The sequence below is a fragment of the Trachinotus anak genome, unplaced genomic scaffold (assembly GCF_046630095.1).
Source record: "Trachinotus anak isolate AG129_WGS33_773 ecotype Australia unplaced genomic scaffold, CSIRO_AGI_Tana_v1 ptg000001l, whole genome shotgun sequence".
In the NCBI taxonomy this organism is placed as follows: domain Eukaryota; kingdom Metazoa; phylum Chordata; class Actinopteri; order Carangiformes; family Carangidae; genus Trachinotus; species Trachinotus anak.
This window is the reverse complement of record NW_027273852.1, coordinates 15996968-16017955: the sequence shown is the minus strand read 5'-3', so window position 1 is coordinate 16017955 and position 20988 is coordinate 15996968. Positions and strand designations below refer to the sequence as shown.

Below are 20988 nucleotides of genomic sequence, written 5' to 3'. Positions count from 1 at the left end.
AAAGAGGTGAGGAAGATGAGGAGGAGGAGGAGGTGGGCGTCAGGAGTCAGAATCACTTTAGTCACAGAAATTTGTTGTGTTGATTGGAGGTGTGAACACAGCAAATCTGACAAATCTCTCTGTTAAACCAAAAAAATGAGGTGTGTGTGTGTGCGTGTGTGCGTGCGTGCGTGCGTGCGTGTGTGTGTGTGCGTGTGTGCGTGTGCGTGTGTGTGTGTGTGTGTGTTACACCCAAGGGGACAGTCAACCTTTCCAGTGAACAGTCTTTATCAGCCTGTTTGGCCTTGTATCTCCACCACATGATCTGCTGTTATTCACCTCCTCACTGACACGGTGCTGAGACAGAGAAGCTGAGTGGACACCACCCGAGACGTTTCCACACAGTCACATCTCTGACATGGTATGACCACTGGATGAGAGCCCCTGATGCAACATGGCACTAGTCTTGATTAGATGTTGCAGTTCAGCTCTCCTCAGCTCCTTGTCGATTTATCTTGCAGCATCGAAACCCATCTACCGAGCAAAATCCCTGCAATCAAAAATCTAAATATCCAGATCTATACACACTCAGTTGCTAATTTCTTAGCTACACTTAGTTTAAACAAATGCAGTCTAATACACCAGCCCTGCAGTCACTCCTCCCTTCATGTGGGTTATACTGTTCAGTTTTTGTTGACTGTGTATCATCACTCTTGAGGCTGTATTGCATTACATGACAGATGTTTCTGCCATTTTGTCCATCCCATTTTATCAGCGAGGGTAGGTTACATAACTGAAACACCTCTTTTGTATGACGCAATGACAAAATCAAAACAAAATGATGTTGCAAAAAAAAGCAGAATAACATTTATATCATTTTACAGGCTGTTATGGGCTGATTTTAAAGTCTCTCATCACTCATCTCTGTAACGACACCAAAAACAATATTCTGATCTTTAACTAGGTGAGGTAACTGGTCCGTCATCACTTTAGCATTCAGCAGCGCATGTGTTTGTGTGAGACCACTACCACAGCACTGCTGGGAGCTCTTTCGGTATTAACTTGTAACCACAATGGAACTGGTTTCTGGTTTCACTCTCTTGTCTCTGACTCTCTCTCTCTCTCTCTCTCTCTCTCTGCGTCATTTCCAAACTCTTGGTAAAGTGTTGTGAGGACGAACAGAGAGAAATCATGTCTGAATCAAATCTCTTCACGGACTGGATTTGTGCATGGAGGCACTGTGATATTGAAAGAGAAAAGGCTGCTCGCCCAACTGTTGGAAGTCCACTGCTATCTAAAATCTCGATGTATGCAGTAGCTTTCCTCTGAACTATGTGGCCCAGACTATGAGAAACCCCTTCAGGACAAAAGCACACAAACGTGAGGATCTCTGCAGTGATTTATCCTGCGATCCTTCAGTTGTGATGACCAGCACTTTATGCTTTGAAGGGTCTGGAGTTGTCAGAGCTTTGAGATTCACCATTTTCTTGAACCCTGATTAAATGGATATGACTCATTTTGGTTGAGCTTAAGGTGAAAACTGATTTAACTAATATCCAACAAAACCATCCTGTATTTAACACACTGTGTGATTTCACTATCCTTGAGACTGGAAACTGTGGTTACCATGATAAAAGAAAAAAAACAGACAATCAGAAAGCAGAGTGGTATTTTCCTGAGGCATGCCGGTGGTTTTCTTTTCCTGCACCTGTTTGGTATTTTGGTGAGGAGTCGTGTGCTGCGGTAAGAGGAGAGGCACAGTAGGGGGAATGTCTCCGGCAGTCGGTGCCTTCTGCTGCCTGGTGTTTTGGATCAGATCAACAGCAGATGGTGTGCCACATTTAACATAAAAAATAATCAAATCGCTTTTTTACTGTTTTTCAATGTCTGCTACGTTCCATTATCAGTTCACTGTTTTAACCTTTTAGTTAAATGCTAGTTTCAGTTCAAGAAATGCACCTTCATTTTTCAAAAAAAGGCTTCATCATGTCAAATCTAATTTTCTTTAGCGCTGCTTGGTAGCGTCTTGCTATTTCCCATTTTCCAAAAACTTCCACTGATTTTGCCTTTTTCCAGCCTTTGTGAAGCTGCCAGTGTGTACATGTGTGAACATGTGTCCAAAAATGTGTGTGTGTTTGTGTGTGTGTGTGTGTGTGTGTGTCTGCTGAGGTATTATGAGGGGCTCAGTGGTGGCTGCCATATTATCAGCAGATATGAGCCGAGCAGACCTGCTTGTTTGTTCAGTCTGTGGCTCCACCGCTTCAAATCAAATCTCGTGTAATTAGCTTCGTCGTGTTGTTCAAGTTCAGGGTGTTCTCAGCAGGCTGCGTGTGTGTGTGTGTGTGTAATTGGGAATAACCATATTCATGTGGGGCTCATCTCAGTCCCACTGGAGGAATAATGGTGCTGCTGATTTGGGTGGCTGTGCACAGAGATGTTCCCATTATTTCTGCACTTGTATCACATCCACATCGTGAAGGATGGAGGTTATCAGTGGACAAGGTTGCAAGCATCCATGTTATCAAACAACTCAAGATACAGCATTTGTATGTTACTGTACATGGTCAGTATACCACAATATCCATGAGACTTGTATTTAATTACTTTGAAGGGCCAACTTTGGTTGACATGAGGCATCCATGTTTATTTGCTTTTCCAGGCACCTCTTTATGATTTAGTAAGAACTCAGTTCTATTGGAGATTCCCAGTTGTAATTACGACTTGGGCGTTGACGTGAATGGTACTTACAATACTGGCTTATCTGGGCATGCTGGAAGTTATCAACTAGAATACAATGTGTCCTGGTTGCTGGGTTTTCCTCTTCCTTCTTCACTGTATCAAAAGGAGTTCCCCAGGGTTCCATGCTAGGACCTCTGCTGTTCTCCATGTAATCTCTGTGATAATTTATTAATTTTATGCAGATGATACAATTATCTATTGCTCTTCCCACTCAGTAGTGCAAACCCTCTGCCTTTAACTCAACTAAAGTTGGTGTTAGATGCAGACAAATCCAAATTCAAGCTGTTTTCAAATGATTTCAACTGCTCAAACAGTTGAAGTTGAAATGGTAACAACAAGTATTTGTGGGCACAGCACAAAAGACCAGATAAGACCCATAGATGATGGTGATCAAAGCCTGATGAACCAGAGTCTTTTAGCAGTTAAAACAACATACAAGCTTTACCTGTAAAGACTGTGGCCCTTCCACAAACAAGAATTCAATCCTATTTCCCTCCTTATTTTCGAACTTTAATCTATGTTCGGGAATCATAGAGCTTCAAGATCAACCTGGAATCTGTGCATCTCAGCCTCATTTTTACAACAGCTACAGAGAATCTGCACCTTTTCACATCCACTTGCATATTTTATGCAATTGTTTTGCTTAAAACCTGCTTTGTACCTGGTCTGAACACACCAGAACTGACTAATGTTGCTACCACACTTCACAATCCTGTTTATTAAGATTAAAGTGTTTTTTTTTCATAATTACTGTAAGATGTTTTTAAGATTTATAATGTATGAAGAATTTGTTAATTAATTTCAGCTTGCTGCCTGGCTTCATCTTCAAGGCATTCCAGTGTTTTCCACAGTTTTATAAAACTTTTTATGAATTTCATGACAAATGCATTGCTGTGTTTGCTGTATCAAATCACCATTGTGCTTGGTGTGTGACAGACTATGTATTTATTGATATAGGAAATGAGCCTTCACGCAGAGTTGGAGACAACAGAAACTTGGCTTTTTTCTGCTGCACAGTAAATCTATTGCATTGTCCTTGTTCACACTGCAAAGAGACTGCTGTTTGTTTTTTCAGATGCTTCCACTCTGAAGAGCATTTTTAGCTCCCATTAGTATGGATGAAAGTCCAGAATAGACAGAGAAAAAGATGCAATTTCAGCATTCCACATTAGTATGGACATAGCTTCAGAGACAGAATGACAAGAAGGAGAAAATCAGACAGTGAAGCACTGAAATCCCCCTGGAGACGGACAGAGAGAAAGGGAAACAGTCTCCACTTCTTCCTCTTCATCTGACCCTTACTTCAACCCCCATCTCCCCATCTCTGTGTGTGTCTGTCTCTGTCTGTCCTCCAGTGCTGCACACACACACATTCAGTGTTCCCAGCTTGGGCACGCAGTCACTCACAGCCTACAGCATGCTGGGTCAATACATAACAGACAGACAATAGAAACCGAACATGAAGATGCACACATGCGCCCACACACAGGGATTGTTTGTGCGTGTTTGGATGCTGTTGCTGCTGGTTGCCAGGTTTCTCACAGCCAGCTTGTTCACAGCTGCGACCCACGCCAGCGCTGCCTCTGTGCTGCACTCACCATCTCTGCTGGCCTTCATGGAGCTCAGTCAGAAAGACAGGAAGTGCAAAATAAAGCTGTTTTCTCTGTTTGTGCTCATGTCTAGTTAAGTCCACTTTGCACATAGTCTTCATTGTTTAGTTGCAGAACATGAGCTGTTATTGATCAATCTCTTCCTCTTTGTCTCTTTCATCCTTTGTTTTTTTTTAAAAGCTGAAATTATGGTCTTCTGAAGATAAACAGAGGCATCTCTGTGTGTCTATGCAGAGAAAGTTGTAGGTTGTAGAGGCTCACGCACGCCTGCCGAATGATTAACGACCGTGTACGTGAAGGGCATCGATTGGCTGATGCAACTTTTATCTCATGCAAATGCAAAAAGGAAAAAACACAAGATCAAACATAAAACTTAAATAAAGTCCTATAGTATAAAAAAGGATGGAAAAAAACTGCTCCACTGTCTCCAAATATCTCTGTTCATATCAGCCCACATACAGCTCAAGGATGTTTGGTGAATAAAGCATGGTGTACTGGAGAAGAGTTGTGCAGTGTGTTTTAATTTTGATGGACAGATACACTTGTCTGCACCTTGCTGTTAGTGCGTTGTCAAAGTAAGAAATCAGATGGCAATCAGCACACACGGCTGTTTGTGCTGAATAAACATGGACTACACACACACTCCAGCAAACAGAGCAAGAAGCAAATGCAAAAATGCTCCTCATGTTCATTCTGATTACAGTGATGTCGCTTGCTTGTGATTAAATTATTAATTGTAAAAATACAGACAATTGATCAGTAATGAAGATAATCATTTGTTACAATGGTTGGTCAGTGTACACTGAGAATGAACCACAATGTTTTTGGTGATCCTCTTGACCTGTCCTCAAGCACCAACATCTGGACTAATTCCCACCTGCAGGAGTAGGGACACTGGTGCACCTGCTTATTGAGGCAATTATCCAGTCAGCCAATCATGTGGCACATAAAGGTCAGGAGCTTCAGTTAATGTTCACATCAAACATCACAATGGGGAAAAATGTGATCTCAGTAATTTTACAACATTGATGAGCAGACAGGCATCTCAGAATGGGCAACATGCTGAACCTAGAGACTGATCATGGGCCACAACAGCAGACGACCAGGTCAGGTTCTGCGCCTGTCAGCCATCTGTGAAGCACTTTGAACTCCACTAATCTATATGAAAAGTGCTATACAAATAACATTTGATTGATTGATTGATTGATTGATTGATTGGTGGCCATTATATAATGTTGTGGGGGAAACAGCCTATTCTGTTTGGTAGACTATGTTTGTCTTCAGTTCTGACTCTGAACTCTGAACTAAGACCTGAAATATGTGCAAATATTTTCACTCAAGATGAAACAGTTTCAACTTACATAGATGCTTCTTCACATGAATTCATGCTGCCTTCCGCAAATTTTCAGCAAATCACTTCTTTTCATTGACACAATCATCCTGCCTCCAAATCTGCATCACATTCTGACCTAACACACTGTTACAATAGCAGAATGGACAGTATTTGTTTGGGCTATGCTTTCTAATTGTGGGATGTAATGAAAATTAAAGTGGCTCTATCAGGAGTCATGTTTAATTTAGAAAAGGTAAACTGACATCAGTGTGGTGCTCCAGCATGAGCAGGCTTTACAGGGATACACATTCACACAAGGAGCTTTTCAGTAAAACCACAACCTTTCACTGTTAGTCGGTGCAGCCTCTCTGTTCAACCACAGTCCTATGATACGGTCTACATGAGCTGCATAGAGCAGCTGAGTTCAAGTGCACTGCTCAAACTAACTTACTCATTCACTGTCTGCGCTCGGATTTTCCACAGTGTTTGGGGGATTTAGACTAGAGCTATGTAGCTTTCTCCATTGTCTCTTTGCTCCCTCTCCTCCTCCTCTCTCTTCTTCCACTCACCACCCATCTTCTCTCCTTGGCCTTGATATCAAATAAAGATGAAGGTGTCGCTCTAATCGACATTGTTGCCAATGAATCATTTAGCAGTGCTAGTCTAACATCCCAGATTCCAGGTCAGTGCGTCTCACTAGACATCCCGCTGCCAGCAGGGTTTAGCCTGGTTGGTCCTGCCCGCTGCAGACTGGCAGTGCTGTGTCTCTGCTGTTGCCAACCAGTAAACACCAAATGCTTTTTCTGCCCCGGCCATCCCTGGGGCACAGGGCCCCGATGTGTGGAGGCATTTCCCCGCTGGAGCAGAGAAATGCTGAGGGAGGGGAATGTTTTACAGAGAAGCATACATTTACCCCTCAGCTTGGTTTGGGTTGGATTAATGCTTTTCTACAAATGTAATCTAAAATTTCTGGTTTCTGTGGATGATAATAATAATAATAATAATAATAATAATATCTATGTATTTTTGTTTAGCATATTTGTCATAAATTTATTTTCTCCTTTCTCCTTTCTCCTTATTCTACAAGCATTTAGGTTGTAGATTTTTGTATGATTGACTTAACAATATGTGATTTTATATATATATATATATGTGCAGGAAGATATATATATATATATATATATCCTGCCCATCTTAACCTCAGATTGTCTCTAAAATATTCCCTGGGGTGATCAATTTTAACAAATAAAGGTTTTTTTTTTTAACTTTTTAAACTTTTTAATGAATTTCATGGAGAAATGGAGAAATATCAAAAACAAAGTATGGTAAAAGTCACATGTTAGCATTAGGACTGAGTGAAAAAGTGAATGGAAAAAAAACACGTTGCAATTATTTTGGCAGGTATTGCAGTTGAAATATGAGTTATGTTTTCAGTTGGAATCATCATTTTTGCATTTCATATAAAAAAATAAAATAATGATGATGATTTTTGTTGGCTCTTGTACCAACTGAGCATGCTCCCTTAACTGTGCAGTAGGAATAGAGCAATACATCGCCTGATTTTATGCCAAATGGTGTTTTGTACAGAGTGGTATGGTTTAGCTTTAGCTTTAGCCACATTTTTTGCACTAATGTCTGTGTTCTTTCTTTTTTCACTTTACCCAAAAATGTTTGTGCAATTATTTAGTGACAAAATAAATTTTAATTTCATGATGTGATCTGATGGGACTATTGAAATGACAGACGGCTTCGAGAAACCATGCTTTGAAAGTTTCAGTTGAACACTTTGCTGTGCGTTGTACCTGCATCTTTTCTTTTAGACAGCACAGTAGTTTCTTTCAAAAATGGTCACACTGACTGAAAAGACCGTGATCTAATATATGTAGAGATATTACAGGCTCATATTAATGTAACTCTAGTATAGTTTCATGAAAGTTCTGCATAGTGGTAGTTTCTCTCAGGCAGAAGAGTGGTTGGTTAAAGGTTGAATAAAAACAACATTACATTTATAATTCCTGCATACTCATGAATGTATTTCGCTTGCTTGTAACTCCATATCTGCATAAGCTTGATTAACATGATGCAGTGTTGTTAATGGGGCATGCAAAGAACATTCATAAGTTGGAATTAAAATAAAGTGATCATCCTGAGGTGTGTGTGTGTGTGTGTGTGAGAGAGAGAGAGAGAGAGAGAAAGAGGATTGTTTGACTCTTTGTGCAGATAAATAAATTTCAGAGCATGAAAGTGCTTGCATGTGTTTGAGTGTGTAATGTTTGAACTGCTATGGATACAATTATTTAGTATAGTTGAGTCTGTTTGTCTCTCTGTCTCTATCTGTGTGTGTGTGTGTGTGCTGCAGTGTAGCAGCCAGTAAAAGTAGGTCAGGAGAGAAGGGCTCCCTAGAAGACGATGTGAACTTGTCACCTTGAATCGTGTTAGAGGCTGCTGAGGGAAGAGAGAGGGAGAGACAGATGTGAGGAAGAGGAGAGGGGCGGAGGTCCAGAAAGGAGAAGAAGAGAGAGAGAGGGAGAGGTTGAGCAGGAGGAGCAGAGTGGGAGACAAGCATGAAGGAAAATGAATGGGAGGTGAAGAAGAAGTAAGAGCAAGTCCACCTGACTGTCACTCAGTGGGTCCATTTAGTTTGGACATGTCATCATACACAATATTTCAAATACTATTACTGAAAAAACAGAACAATTAATAAATGAATAAAATAAAGAGACACCCAAACTACAACATGTTGTATTTGGACATTGAGAAAATGTCTCTATTGAAACCATCCATCCATTATCTACACTGCTTATCTGTACAGGGCTGGGGGCCTGGAGTCAATGCCAGCTGACATTGGGCGAGGGCGGGGTACACCCTGGACAGGACGCCACTCTATCACAGGGCTGACATGTAGAGACAAACAACCAGGCACACTCACATTCACACCTACAGGCAATTTAGAATCTCCAATTAACCTAATGTGCATGTCTTTGGACTGTGGGAGGAAGCTGGAGGACCTGAAGGGAACCCACACAGACACAGGGAGAACATGCAAAACTCCACACAGAAAGACCCCAACTATTTTGAGTTAGTTTCAATCTTTTGGCACAAACATTTCAATTTTCTTTAATCAAATGTTAACCACCTGATTACTTTCAGTTATTGTGATTTGAGTTTTCATTGTTGTTTTTGTTGTAAAATGATTTATCTATTATTATTTGTACTATTCTAGTAACTATACTCTGTAATGATTACAGTAACCTTTCATAAACCCTGTGATATTTACTTCCAGCAGTTGCCCAGACATGATAATGATATTGATAATACAGTGATACCCAGGAGTGTTGATGCTGTTTATCATGGCTGGATGGATAAATTCATGTGTTTGAGCCAAAATTATGAAATGAAAGAAAGTGAAGATGTGGTGTAGAGAGCAGCAGAAATAAAGGGTACCACAGTTCACACAGAGATACTCAGACTTCACTTAGTTTTTTCCAGTTTGTAGAAATAAACCATTCATCTGTTTTCATTTCTCTTTTTCACTCAATGACTTTGACGTTCTCTGACTCCACCTCAGTCCTTTCACGTCAGAGACACAATTGGTCAAGATGTCAAAGCACAAAAAATGATAGCAGATGGGAAAGTAACAACATGTGAGGTCATAACTGACATCTTTAAAATCCTTGATAGATCATGACAGCACTGAGGAGAGAAGTTCAAGGAGAAAGGGGATGAAGATGGAGGGATGAAGGAGGGATGAGTGAGACGGCGATGGGCAGATGCTCATCTGATCTCCAACAGAAACACACTGAGGATGTGTTCAAACTTTTTGAATGTGAGTGAATGTGTCGTGTAAATAGCATGTAACAGGAGCCACTCCGTCCCTGTGCACAGCTGACTTGCTTTTTTCATTTGGCTATGAACATGGTAAATCCATTAACATGAAGGTCACTGGGTAATGGACATGTACAGGAGAGCTCGAACACTGCAGCTGTCCACCGACGACAGATCTGGGAAAAACGGAAAACTGTATAAACTTGTATAAAGTTTGTTCACACATTATGAAAATGGGTCAGTCCCTGGCTCCTCCTTTACACATGTCAAAGTGTCCTTGAGCAGGACACTGGACCCCAGTTACTCCCAAAGGCCAGGCCAGCCTTGCATGCCTGCTAAGTCCTCATCACCGGGTGTGTGGGGGGAATGGAGGGCACGCTGGTACAAAAGCACAGTACAAACGAGGTCCGTTTACGGCTCACAAAATCAGAAATGCAACACAAAAAAATTCTTCTTCGAAAATATTTTCCAGTTAAATTATTGATCTAAATCTATCCTCAAAAATGAAACAAAAACATTTAATTCCCAGCTTACCCATCGTTTGGTCTGACTATACTCTTGTAAATCCAATCAGAGGAAACCAGATGCACCAGGACGGGACATGACAGCTGTCTACCATGGTGATTAGTTACATCTAGACTGTGCCTCTCAGATTCACGTAGAACTTGTCACAATTGTAAGTTGTCACTGTACAGAGAGTCTGAGGAGGAGGAGGAGAAGGAGGGCTTCTCTCTGCCGGGTTTAGAAATGTGGAGTCTTGGTTGAGGCTTTGGACTAAATCCTGGATTAGTGAGGCCAGAGAAGAGACAGCTAAACCCATTCAACCTGCTCAGCCGCAAAACATGATCAAGTCAAATTTAGTGGGGTTAGAGAGAAGGAAAGACTGAAAGAGGGAAAGAATGAGGGACGAAGGAAGGTGAAGGAGGGATGATTTAGATGAAAGGAGGGAGAGGAGGACAGTGAATTTCTCCTGTGTAGTGAGAAGGTTTAATTCAGTGTTTTTTCTCAGTCCTGCCTGTCACAACACATCACCGTTACAAACCCAGAAGAGGTTCAAACTTGACCTGCATGTCTTTGGATGGTGGGAAATATTAGAGCACCAGGATCAAACAAGGTACTCCAGTTTCCTTCCATAATTCAAAATCAAGCAGGTTAGGTTAGCTGGTGACTCTAAGTTGCCTGTAGGTGTGAATGATTGTTGGTCTCTATAAGTCAGGCCTGTGATAGACTGGTGACCTGTCCAGGTTGTACTATGTCCTTGCTGATGATAAGCAGTATGGCTAATTAATGAACATTTCCTAATTAACTAAATATCTTTAAGAGACATGATGTCGTTTCCAGCACATAATGAAGAGTAGGCCTTTTCAGTGTCACAAAAACATCCACTCTGTGGCGTTCCCTGTTTTATTTTGAAATTGATTTCCTCACCTGCTCCATCTTCAAGTGTTACACCTGCATCTCGTTCCCCTCTCCGTGTGTATTTATTCTCTGTGTTCCTCTCACTCTTTGTCAGTCTGTCTGCTTGTGAGATTTTGTGTTTAAATGATCTGTTTTGCAACCAGTTTTGTATCTGCCAGCTGGAGTACCTGTACGCTTGTGTTGTTATTAATGACAAGCTCCTTTGCTTCAGCCAGCCTGAGAATCTGCATTTGGGTCCTTCCCCTTGTGTTCCCGACTTCTTTGTTACAGGAAACAAATCAAATTTCCATTGGTGCCATTTTGATGAACTGTGCTAATTAAAATGTGTTTATTCTTACTAAATTGGCTTTGCCTTAGGACAGTCTGGGCAAAACAAAAAAAACCCCATCAACCTTTAATAATGAAAATAGAATAAAATAACATTTTACATACTTAAATCCAATTCAGATTGCTGTTACTGTGTGCAATATTTACCCTGAGTTACTGGTTACATAAAAGTAAAGGTCATTTCAGGCAAAAGATGCCACCACTCATTGATCTTCAGTTCTGAGCCGTGATGACATCTTGTGATAAAACTGTCTGATCCTTGCTCTGCCTTCAAGATTAGATTTTCACTTCAGTGACGTTTCAAAACTGTTTTAAAAGAACTATAATGCACAAAATAAGACCTTATATCATGTTTTTGGGAAATGTCAAGGTAAAGAGAGACAAATCCAATTCCAATAATCCATTCACATAGATATGCTGTAATCTATGCTGTAATCTTGGAGATCACGAAGAAGATGAAAACAAACCAAAATAAGAGTTGAATGGGTCCATCAGTGGAAACACAGAGAGGAGCTCTTCTGCTGCCTTGTCTCTCAGCCCTACAGGCAATCACAGTGTTGTGGCAAGCTGGAACAGAAAATTACAGTAATTCAGGTAATGAGGATGAAATAGCAGGATGGAAGAAAGAGGCTTAGCTGTTCCTAAAACTCAGGCTGCAAAAAATCCTAAAAATCAGAGTTAGAGATGGGAGGAAAGCAGGAAGGAAAGAAAGAAAAGATATGTCCAGTGTTGTTGAGAAGTTGTCAAACAAGATCTGAAATGATTTCTGTTTTCCTGACCGGGACGTTTCAGGTCTGTCCGCTCTGAGCAGACATGAAAGATGGGGAAACTGCTGTCTGGACGCTTTCATCAAATCATATGACAAAACCTTCTCACCCAGAGACAGAGGAAAACAGATGAAGCAGCTGCAGAGAAGATCAAGCAGGCAAAGTTGTTCTGGATGCAAATTCTACCTGAGCTCCCATCTATTGTGGATGCATCACAACACCAGTTAATGTTCATGCCGTGATGGCGCTACGAGTGAGTAACTCATCCCATGTTATGTCAAACATCGAAATGAGCTCAGTGACTTTGACTGAGGCGTGATTGTTGGTGCCAAGTGGGTCCGAGCGTTTCAGAAACCAGGATTTTCGTGCACAACAGTCTCTTAGAGTTCACTCAAACTCGTGTGAAAGACAGAACATCCAGTGAGCACAGCTCTGCAGACGGAAACACCTTGTTGATGAGAGAGGTCCGAAGAGAATAGGCAGATGGGATTGATCTGGCTCAAAGGCCACAGTAACTCTTAGTAATGGCCATTCCTTACTACTGAAGTGAGCAGCTAAACATCAGTGTCATTAAAAGTCCCATATTTAACACTTTTCCAGTGATTTATATGAAGTGTTAATATCCATAAGAAGATATATTTGTGGTTAAAGTATCAAAAGCCTTCTCAGTGTAGCTTCACATCTCCTCTCCCAGGCTTCTCACTGGAGCTCTAGCAACAGCAGGTCAGTGAGCCAATCAGAAGCGAGCCTCTGAGCCTTCTCTGATTGGCTGGCTGTTTTAAAACATAAAATAAAATATTAATTATTGCAGATTTCAGGTAAACACTCAAAAAAACCAAATCCTGCGAGGCTGGATGGTGGGTGCGCATAGGCTGGGCTTGGTGCGTGGGGGATGGAGGGTGGTGACTGCTTTGTTGTGACATCACAAAGTGACAGAAGTCCTGGCTGCTCGTTTTAAGGCCAATTTTGAAACACAGGTTGTGTGTATTTCTCTGTGGACTGAGCACTTAGACACTTTTACAGTATTAATATAGAACCTACACCTGCTTTATAATCAAAACAGATGGAAATCTCACTTTATACAATATGGGACCTTTAAAAGAAATCCCTGACATTAATACTAGCAACAATCGACCGAATGAATGCAGTAGACACGTCGTATTTGAAACAGTTACTTACTGAAGCTCATGCAGTGGAATGAGGCTTTGCAGGAACATATTCTCCTGCAGAAAACATCCACACTTCCTCGCTCCGTGTGTCTGAGCACAGACTTTCCTTTGTGGACTCAGCTCAGGCATTCAGCACCATTTGTTTTTCCTCCAGTCCAGGAAGCACTGGAGTCATCTGAATCAATAGGACAGAGCCTGTTACTCCCCATTAATGATGATGTGTATGTGTGAGCACTAATTAGCCTCCATTAGCTTGGACAAGAGCTGCAGAGAGAGGAGAGCATCAAAATTTAATGAGCCTCTTGTAGCTGCTCTGAATATTTGCTGTGTTTTAAGTGCTGCATCTAACTCTGTCTCACACTCTCTCTCTCTCTCTCTCCCTCTCTCTCTCTCTCTCTCTCTCTCACACACACACACACACACACACACACACACACACACACACACTGCTGGTGCATTCAAGTAAATAGGCAAGTTAGTCGATATAAGTGATATTAGGTCAAGGGAAAACATCATGTCCACTTAAAGGGGGCTGCTTGTTTCTGGCTGTGAGCCACTTGTAAGATAAATTTACTTACAGGAACACTGAACATCTTCTGTGGGTGCAACACCCACAGAACAGAAGTAAATTCTAGAAGGGGCTCTGGGTGGGTGTCCCCAAGAAGTACGGCCCTCAGTTAATTTTCTTTGAGCCAAACTAGATGAGTACAAGTTGTCTTTGCAGGTTTCTCTTTGGTTAGCTCCAGCCTTCTGTTGAAAACCAATGTGGACTACAGATGTTTGTCATAGTGATCACACTCCTAGTCCATAAAAATACATAATCCAAGATCTTTTATCAACTTTGGCAAGAGTAATGGGTTTCACTGACTGCTTCATCAGCCTGGACTGTCATGAACTTTTATGGGCTGTGTGTATCGTCCTTTCTGACTATTCAAGTTCATCTTGCAGTTCCCAGGACCTCTTGGTCTGTGCTGCACACTGTGTGGAAAGCTCTTTCTTTTTCACGGTTATAGTGATCTGTCATACTGTCAGATGAGAGATTTTAGTGCAGGGAGAAAAAATGAACTCCAGACCCTGTAACTGTCTTTCTTTGTTTTTCATACCTGTTGAGAAATGGACAATTCTGTTTCAATTCAAGTGCTGCTTATAAAGATGTCATGTAGTATCATCATATATCAGTACCATGCTCATTTCCATTCACATGTGTATAATGTTATACTGTAAGCTAGAGTTGTCAAGTATGGTTAAAGGAAAAATGACAGGAAGGAAATACAGTTATTCAATTTCATGCTGTATTAGATGATTAACATCAGACATTCCTGGTTGTCCGGCAGCTAATCTGGACAAAGAAACCACATAACCCCCATATAAAGGTGATTTGTTGTTTTCATACCTTGTTTTTTCTACAGATTAAACAAATAAGAAATGAATGTAAAGGAATGAGGTGTAAGAGGTGGGTTTTGTTACAGTTTGTTTGCAGTTTCCTTCATTCTATGGCTGCAGGTTGTCGCTTTATATTTAGCACACAGATAACAGTGGTATCAGTCTTCTCATCTAACTTTGGGCAAGAAAGCGAAGAAGCATATTTTCCAAAATGTCATGAAGTTTCAGTAGTGATACAGCATAGTGTCATTCAATCAGAGACACTTGCAGGAAGGAACTGACCAAAATATATATACAGTCAGTTATGCAGTCAGATTTGGCAGTGTCAGGGGGGTACCAAAAAAAATCAAAGCATCAAGAAGGATTTTGCTGGAAGAACAAATCAAGAACAAATGCAGTGAAGTCTCGATGCCCAAGAACATCTTCAAATGTCGTGTTTTGTCAGACAAACAGTCAGAAACTCAAATATATTTAATCCACAATGATATAAAGCGGAGAAAGAATCTGGAGCCAGGGAGTGTTTTTTTTTAATAGATGATGAAAATTGATGTTAATTTTTCTGCTGATTGAGTGTTTGATTAAATGGCTTTCAGTGCTTCAGTATCATTAATATTAATTTTTCCCTTATTTCGTCTTCTTACCAAAAAGAATCAGAAAATACCCCATCGCGTATGCCGAGTGATTGTTCATGGCAGTGTAAAGTAGCTGAAAATAAAGTATATTTTTGCCTTCACAACATTTTGTTTTTTTTTTTCTCTCAAATATCTGATCACCCAACTCTCTAATGATGGCCTCTTAACAGGTCTCTCAGATTTGCAGGATTTGAGTAATTTATTCTAACCTAGTTATGACACAGATAAATATCGACCAGATCTCAGGTTACTTTAAAAAGTCTACCATAATTGTGACATTTTGCATAAGAGGCCTCTGCTGTGGGGGATTCTGCAGTGTGTGGTGAGTATCTGATAAACCTTCACACGGAGCCACACACACTGCAGACCGACAGAGAGTCTGCCTCCTGGGCCACTAATGGACACAGACAGCAGCAGAGATCAATACAAGCAGACAAACAGCTGCCTGAGAGAGGCAAAGAGGAAGTGGTCTAACAGGAACACATTAATGGACCTTGCTGGTGGCTTTAGTTTGTTTTGCAACTTCTGTCCTAAGTTAAAAAGGGCAATTAGATGTGGGTTTGTGTGTGTCTGTACGTGCACATTCATGTGTAAGTTACAACAACCTACATGTTTTCAGTGTCATTATGGTTTGTAGCGTGCTTCTGAATGCATGTGTTGGAGTTGAAAGTGTATGAATAAAATAAATATAAAAATAAAGCAATAGATGTTTTATAGGCGAGAAACCTTTCATGATGTACATGTTAGAGCCATGGGAAGCATCAAGATGAGAGAGAAGGAGAGAGTCTGTTGGACTGTCACTGCCTCACATTAATGTAAAATATTAAAAAGTGAAAGAGGAAAAACAGATTCCTCGTAGGGAGAACTTTCTGCCTGTTTAAACTAATCTGTCATAGCATGAAATGATCGATTTCATCAACAGACAGCGGCCGGTTCTTACATCCAATCTATTCTGCAGACCCTGATGCTCAGCCAGAATGATGTAAGATATGCCGGTGAGCTGAATGTGCAGTTGAGCGCGTCGTCATTCCTAACGTGAAGTCATCGCCCTTTGTGCTTATTGTTCACACTGGCAGACGGTGGCAGCAGGGGAGGCTGGGTCGGAGACACTGCATGCAAGAGACAGAGAGACACCTCCCTCTACTAAACATAAAGAGATACTAAGAAACTTTTGTCAACTCACTGAGTCTGCGAGTTATGATTTCTGAATTCAGAACTGAGGCTATGTTTAGTTTAGCTTGGCATAAAGACTGGAAGCCTAGAAACTGCTCGCCAGTCTGAAAGTGTGATACTATTCTGTAACAAATGAGCCCATAGGTCGTATGTGCAGCAGGCTATGACCCATAGTTAGGTTTTGTTGACATCTAACAGCCGTAGTAAGTAAGACAGGAGCACAGGAAATATTCTGGTGACGTAGTCTATAGAGCGACAAAGTTTGTGTTAGGGTTTGGAGTGGATGGATGGGTGTTGATCCAAAACACAGGAATACGGTGTTTGATATCCATGTGACAATTTAGACAATTAATTCATTTTTTTATACCTCTTATCCAAACTGGGTTGCTGGAGCCAATCCCATCTGGACAGGACGCCAGTCTATCACAGTCACAGCTGACAAGTAGAGACAAACAACAAGCCATGCTCACATTCACCTACGGGCAATTTAGAATCACTAATTCAACTAATGTGCATGTCCGTAGATCAGTATGGGATGGACAGACAATCCGAAAACAATATGACTCTGGCTCTGGCTGTCACCTGTGGAGGCATAAAGACATTGACATGTATATATATATGTGTTTTTTAAATACAGACATAAGGTTCCTTTGGATTTTTTGAAAATACCTTTCAAAGCTCTATCAAAGCTTTAGCAAGTCTTGTAGTACAGAGAATAACAGTAACAAACTGAGGAATTGTGTCATCTTTCATACTCCTTGCTAGAAAATGATGTTGTGTTCAACTGTAATCCTTTAAAAATAATGAACATGATAAGAACTTTTATTCTTTTCAGTGAAACAGACTTTGCTCACTTCACACATGCTGTGTTTATTTACATACAGTGTTACCTCGGTACTGGGTATTTGCTTTCTGCTGTCGTTTTGGTTTTCGCAATCATGTAAAGTTTGCATTGCTGCTGAACTTTTAGAGGCCTAAAACTTGTTTTGGACATGTGATCCATCAACAGAAAAAAGAGAAACTCCCATATGACCTTTTTAATAGCTCGCTAGCTGTCTAATTTAATTTGTTTGGTGAGGAGACAGCAGCTTGTAGAAGGACTGAGGCTCCGAGCAGAAATGACACGTACAGCTCAGCAGAGTTTTGACCACTGCGCTGTTTTCTGGGGGGGTATTAATTATCTTCATATGCCAGTGTCCCCTCCTGTTTGTCTTATCCATTACTATCAGTGAAATGGATGAAAGTCATTACACTGAATGATGAGTTTGTGTTACCTGGTTTACACAGGAGTTCAATTACAGCGTATAGATCTACTTTCAGCTAATGTTTTCTGAAGACAAACAAACCTCCAACTTAATGAGCAGCTCGCTAGAACAAATTTGGACTAAATTGAATTAGACCTTGTGCTGATGCTGCCCATGCTGAGTATTCTGCAGACCGCGTCATTTGTCAGTGCCACAGAAGTGACAATGTTAACATGACTTAAAAAGCAAGTCTCGCTGTGTAGCGGGCTCAGGACCCGGTTATGAAATGCACAATGTAATTACAAGTCATTTTAAGTCTCATAGCAATTATTGTTAGCTATTATCAGCCGCACAAAGCAGCAACCACTTTACTGATGGGCTGGAGACTGCCTCCATTTGTCACTGTCATACACACACACACACACACACACATACACACACACACAGAAAAGAAATACATACTAATGTACACATAAAGCAACTACACAAATATGCAAGGATCCATGTGTCCATGTGTACAACACACACACACAACCTAGTTTAATGTTTCTTGCGATGAGCCCAGCTACTTAAAGGAACATTGCACAAGACCAACAACTCATAGTTTTGGTGATGGTGAGACATTTTGGGTAAAACGTTTTGTTAAAAAGTGAAGTTTTTGTATAGACATTCATGGTCCCCTGAGGATGGAGCCCACTGACTTTGACATTTAGTGCCAGCATCAGTTTTAATTTGTGAAACATTTTACTTTGTGACTTAATACTTGCAAAACATGAACATTGTACCTGCTAAACGTCAGCATGTTAGTGTTGTCTAGAGGGTAGGGCTGTTACTATATCAGATTGTCACTACACAATTACTGTATAAGAATTCACGATAATGACATTATCATGACATCTACAGGAAATTTGAAATCCTCATCACAACAATAATTATAATAACAATGCCATTGGTCAGATACATCCTTATCTTTGTTTACTATCAGTTTTGTCTCTTTGTGGCAAATGAATTAGACTCTAATACGTGAGAGAGAATCTGTGATCACTTAAAGAGGCTATATAAGTTTTCTCTGCCGCTGAATGCTGTTTTAGCTGGAAGCAGGTGGTGGTGATTGTGGCTTGACAAAAGTTTCAGCCATTGTCTTTATAATACAAGAGGTTGTCATACATGCTCTGAGCAGCGCTACATTGTCAGGACAGATTGGAGGCTACAGTGAGTCACTATGGAAAAGTGAGATGTGCTGATACAGGCTGGGACTAGCTACTTAGCATGCTAACTTCAGTGGAAGAAAAGATGTAGTATAAACAAGAGTTAACACTGGCGTTGCTGGAGACAGCTCCTGGTGAGTAAAGGAATGAAGTTTGACGCTGAACTCACAACATTTCCAATAGACTGGTAAGTAAACAGCTGCTAATGCTAACGTTAGCTAGATGGAGATAGCAAAACTTACAAATAGCTCCTTTACTGGACAGTGAAAAGGGATTCAGATGAACTGATAACCAAAAGATCCACTAGGTCCAACATTTCTCATCACAATTTTATCACGTGTATTATAAACACAATATCCATTTAGGACGAAGCACCGCTGTGATAAGTACAGCATCAAAGAGTCTACTGACTCTTCAATTGTGTTCAGATTGTCTACACACTTCCTCACCCACTATATAGTGTTTGCGACATAGAAAACTCACTAGGGGATAAATGCGGACAATAATTACAAAAAAAAAAATAGATTTCAGACACTACTTGGATGTTAATTGCTACACAGATATTTGTAATTCTTCAATATTTATAATTCTTCAAATATCAACAAATCTGCATCACATTTGAGGCAAAATGCTACTTTACAAGACGTGCAATATACACGTATTTCATGACTTATATGTCCTTTAATTTGTGTTTACAGAGCAATCTTTACTCTGTCTTGTCTTACTTTGTGTTTGTGTTGTTTTCAAACATGGTCTCGACAGGCGTTTTAATAATAATTTTTGAAACCCTGCTGATTCACCATGTAGTGGGCGAGTTATGAACAGAGCCATAGTCTTATTTCAGCAGCATTTAAATATTTCAATGTGTAATTATGACCTGCTTCACATTTAAATATAGTTATTCTATTTTCTTTTTTTTTTTTTAGCTAATAGCACTACATCAAGCAAAATACTGTTGCCATGGTTACCTGCACTTTTATATACCTCACACACTCATTTAGCCTAGTTTCAGACTGAATCACTGCCCACATCTCCAGTGTTGTTCAGCTATTATATATGTAAATTGCTGTAGTTAGCATTAATTAGTTAGTCCAGTTACTGTCTATATACAGGTGAGGCTGTGTCCACACTAAGACAACTAAATCTGAAGAAAAACTATTCATGTGTCAAAATAATGAGGAGGCTTTTTTCAGGTTGTCTCCATCTACAATGAAAAGCAAGATCACTCTATCTGGTCTTTATTCTACTGTACTCATCAAGTTGTGGTTTAACCAGCTGGACAGACACTGTCCCACTGTCCCACTGTCCCAGCTGGTTAAACCTCTGGTCTGTCTCCTCTTGCCCTCTGTGATAACCTTTAATCTCACCATTCAGTTGTCCTCATTTTTAACTGCAGCTAATAAATGCTCCCTGCTAACCAGTCAAACAGTAACTGCTGCTGTGCTGCACTGATACATCGACCAAACGGCGAATCACCTGTCGGAATAAACGCACAGTTAGAGAGGCTTGAGTTTGATCTGGTGGTCTGGGTCAAACCTTTTCTCTGCCTGTCTCCTCACTGCCTCTGGTCCTCTGTGTCCTCTCAGCCCTGATCTGCCTCTTCATTAACGAAAGGGAACATTTAGAGCAGAACACGGGCAAGCTGAATCTGCTTCCAGGTGATCTCAACATGGGCTTGTTTCTTTTTGACATCACAAAGCAGACACACAAAAAGAAAGCCCCACAGACATGTGTAACTGCATCCATGGATACTGTCGGCTAGGTAACAGGGAAAATGCTTTGTTACATGACTGCAGACCAGACACATATATACACACAGAAAATGAACAGGGGGAGCAGTTTCTAGGTTGAGCTAAGCTGCAAAAACACCCACCTCAAGTTGTTTAGTATTATATTCAGTATTCAAGACTTATTTGTGTTGAAAGGGGAAATAAATTGTCAGCTCAGTTTCTGTTGTTTCAGGATGTGAGTGCCAGTGTCTTGCACGAAATAACATCATGCTGGTAATGTTTTAAAAAAAAGAAAAAAAAAAGAAAAAAACATTTTCAGGGTGATCTCGCCCTCACTCTGTGGGCTGCCTCCAGACCTCCAGTGTGTGTGTGTTTTTGGGTGGGGGTACACTGCTCACCTTCACCCATTTCCTTGACCCAATTTCAATGTTGTGTCTCTGCTGCACCTTT

The 20988-nt window shown here is 40.6% G+C and overlaps 1 long non-coding RNA gene across 1 annotated transcript; it reads right to left on the bottom strand.

Annotated features, from left to right (window-relative positions):
- Window positions 1-11205: 11205 nt before the first annotated feature.
- LOC139631562 (uncharacterized) lies at window positions 11206-20564 on the bottom strand. Its single transcript, XR_011693446.1, has 3 exons — window positions 20345-20564; window positions 13179-13343; window positions 11206-11799 (listed from the first exon to the last, which is right to left on the bottom strand). It is a non-coding gene; the product is annotated as an uncharacterized lncRNA (long non-coding RNA).
- Between the last annotated feature and the right edge of the window lie 424 nt (window positions 20565-20988).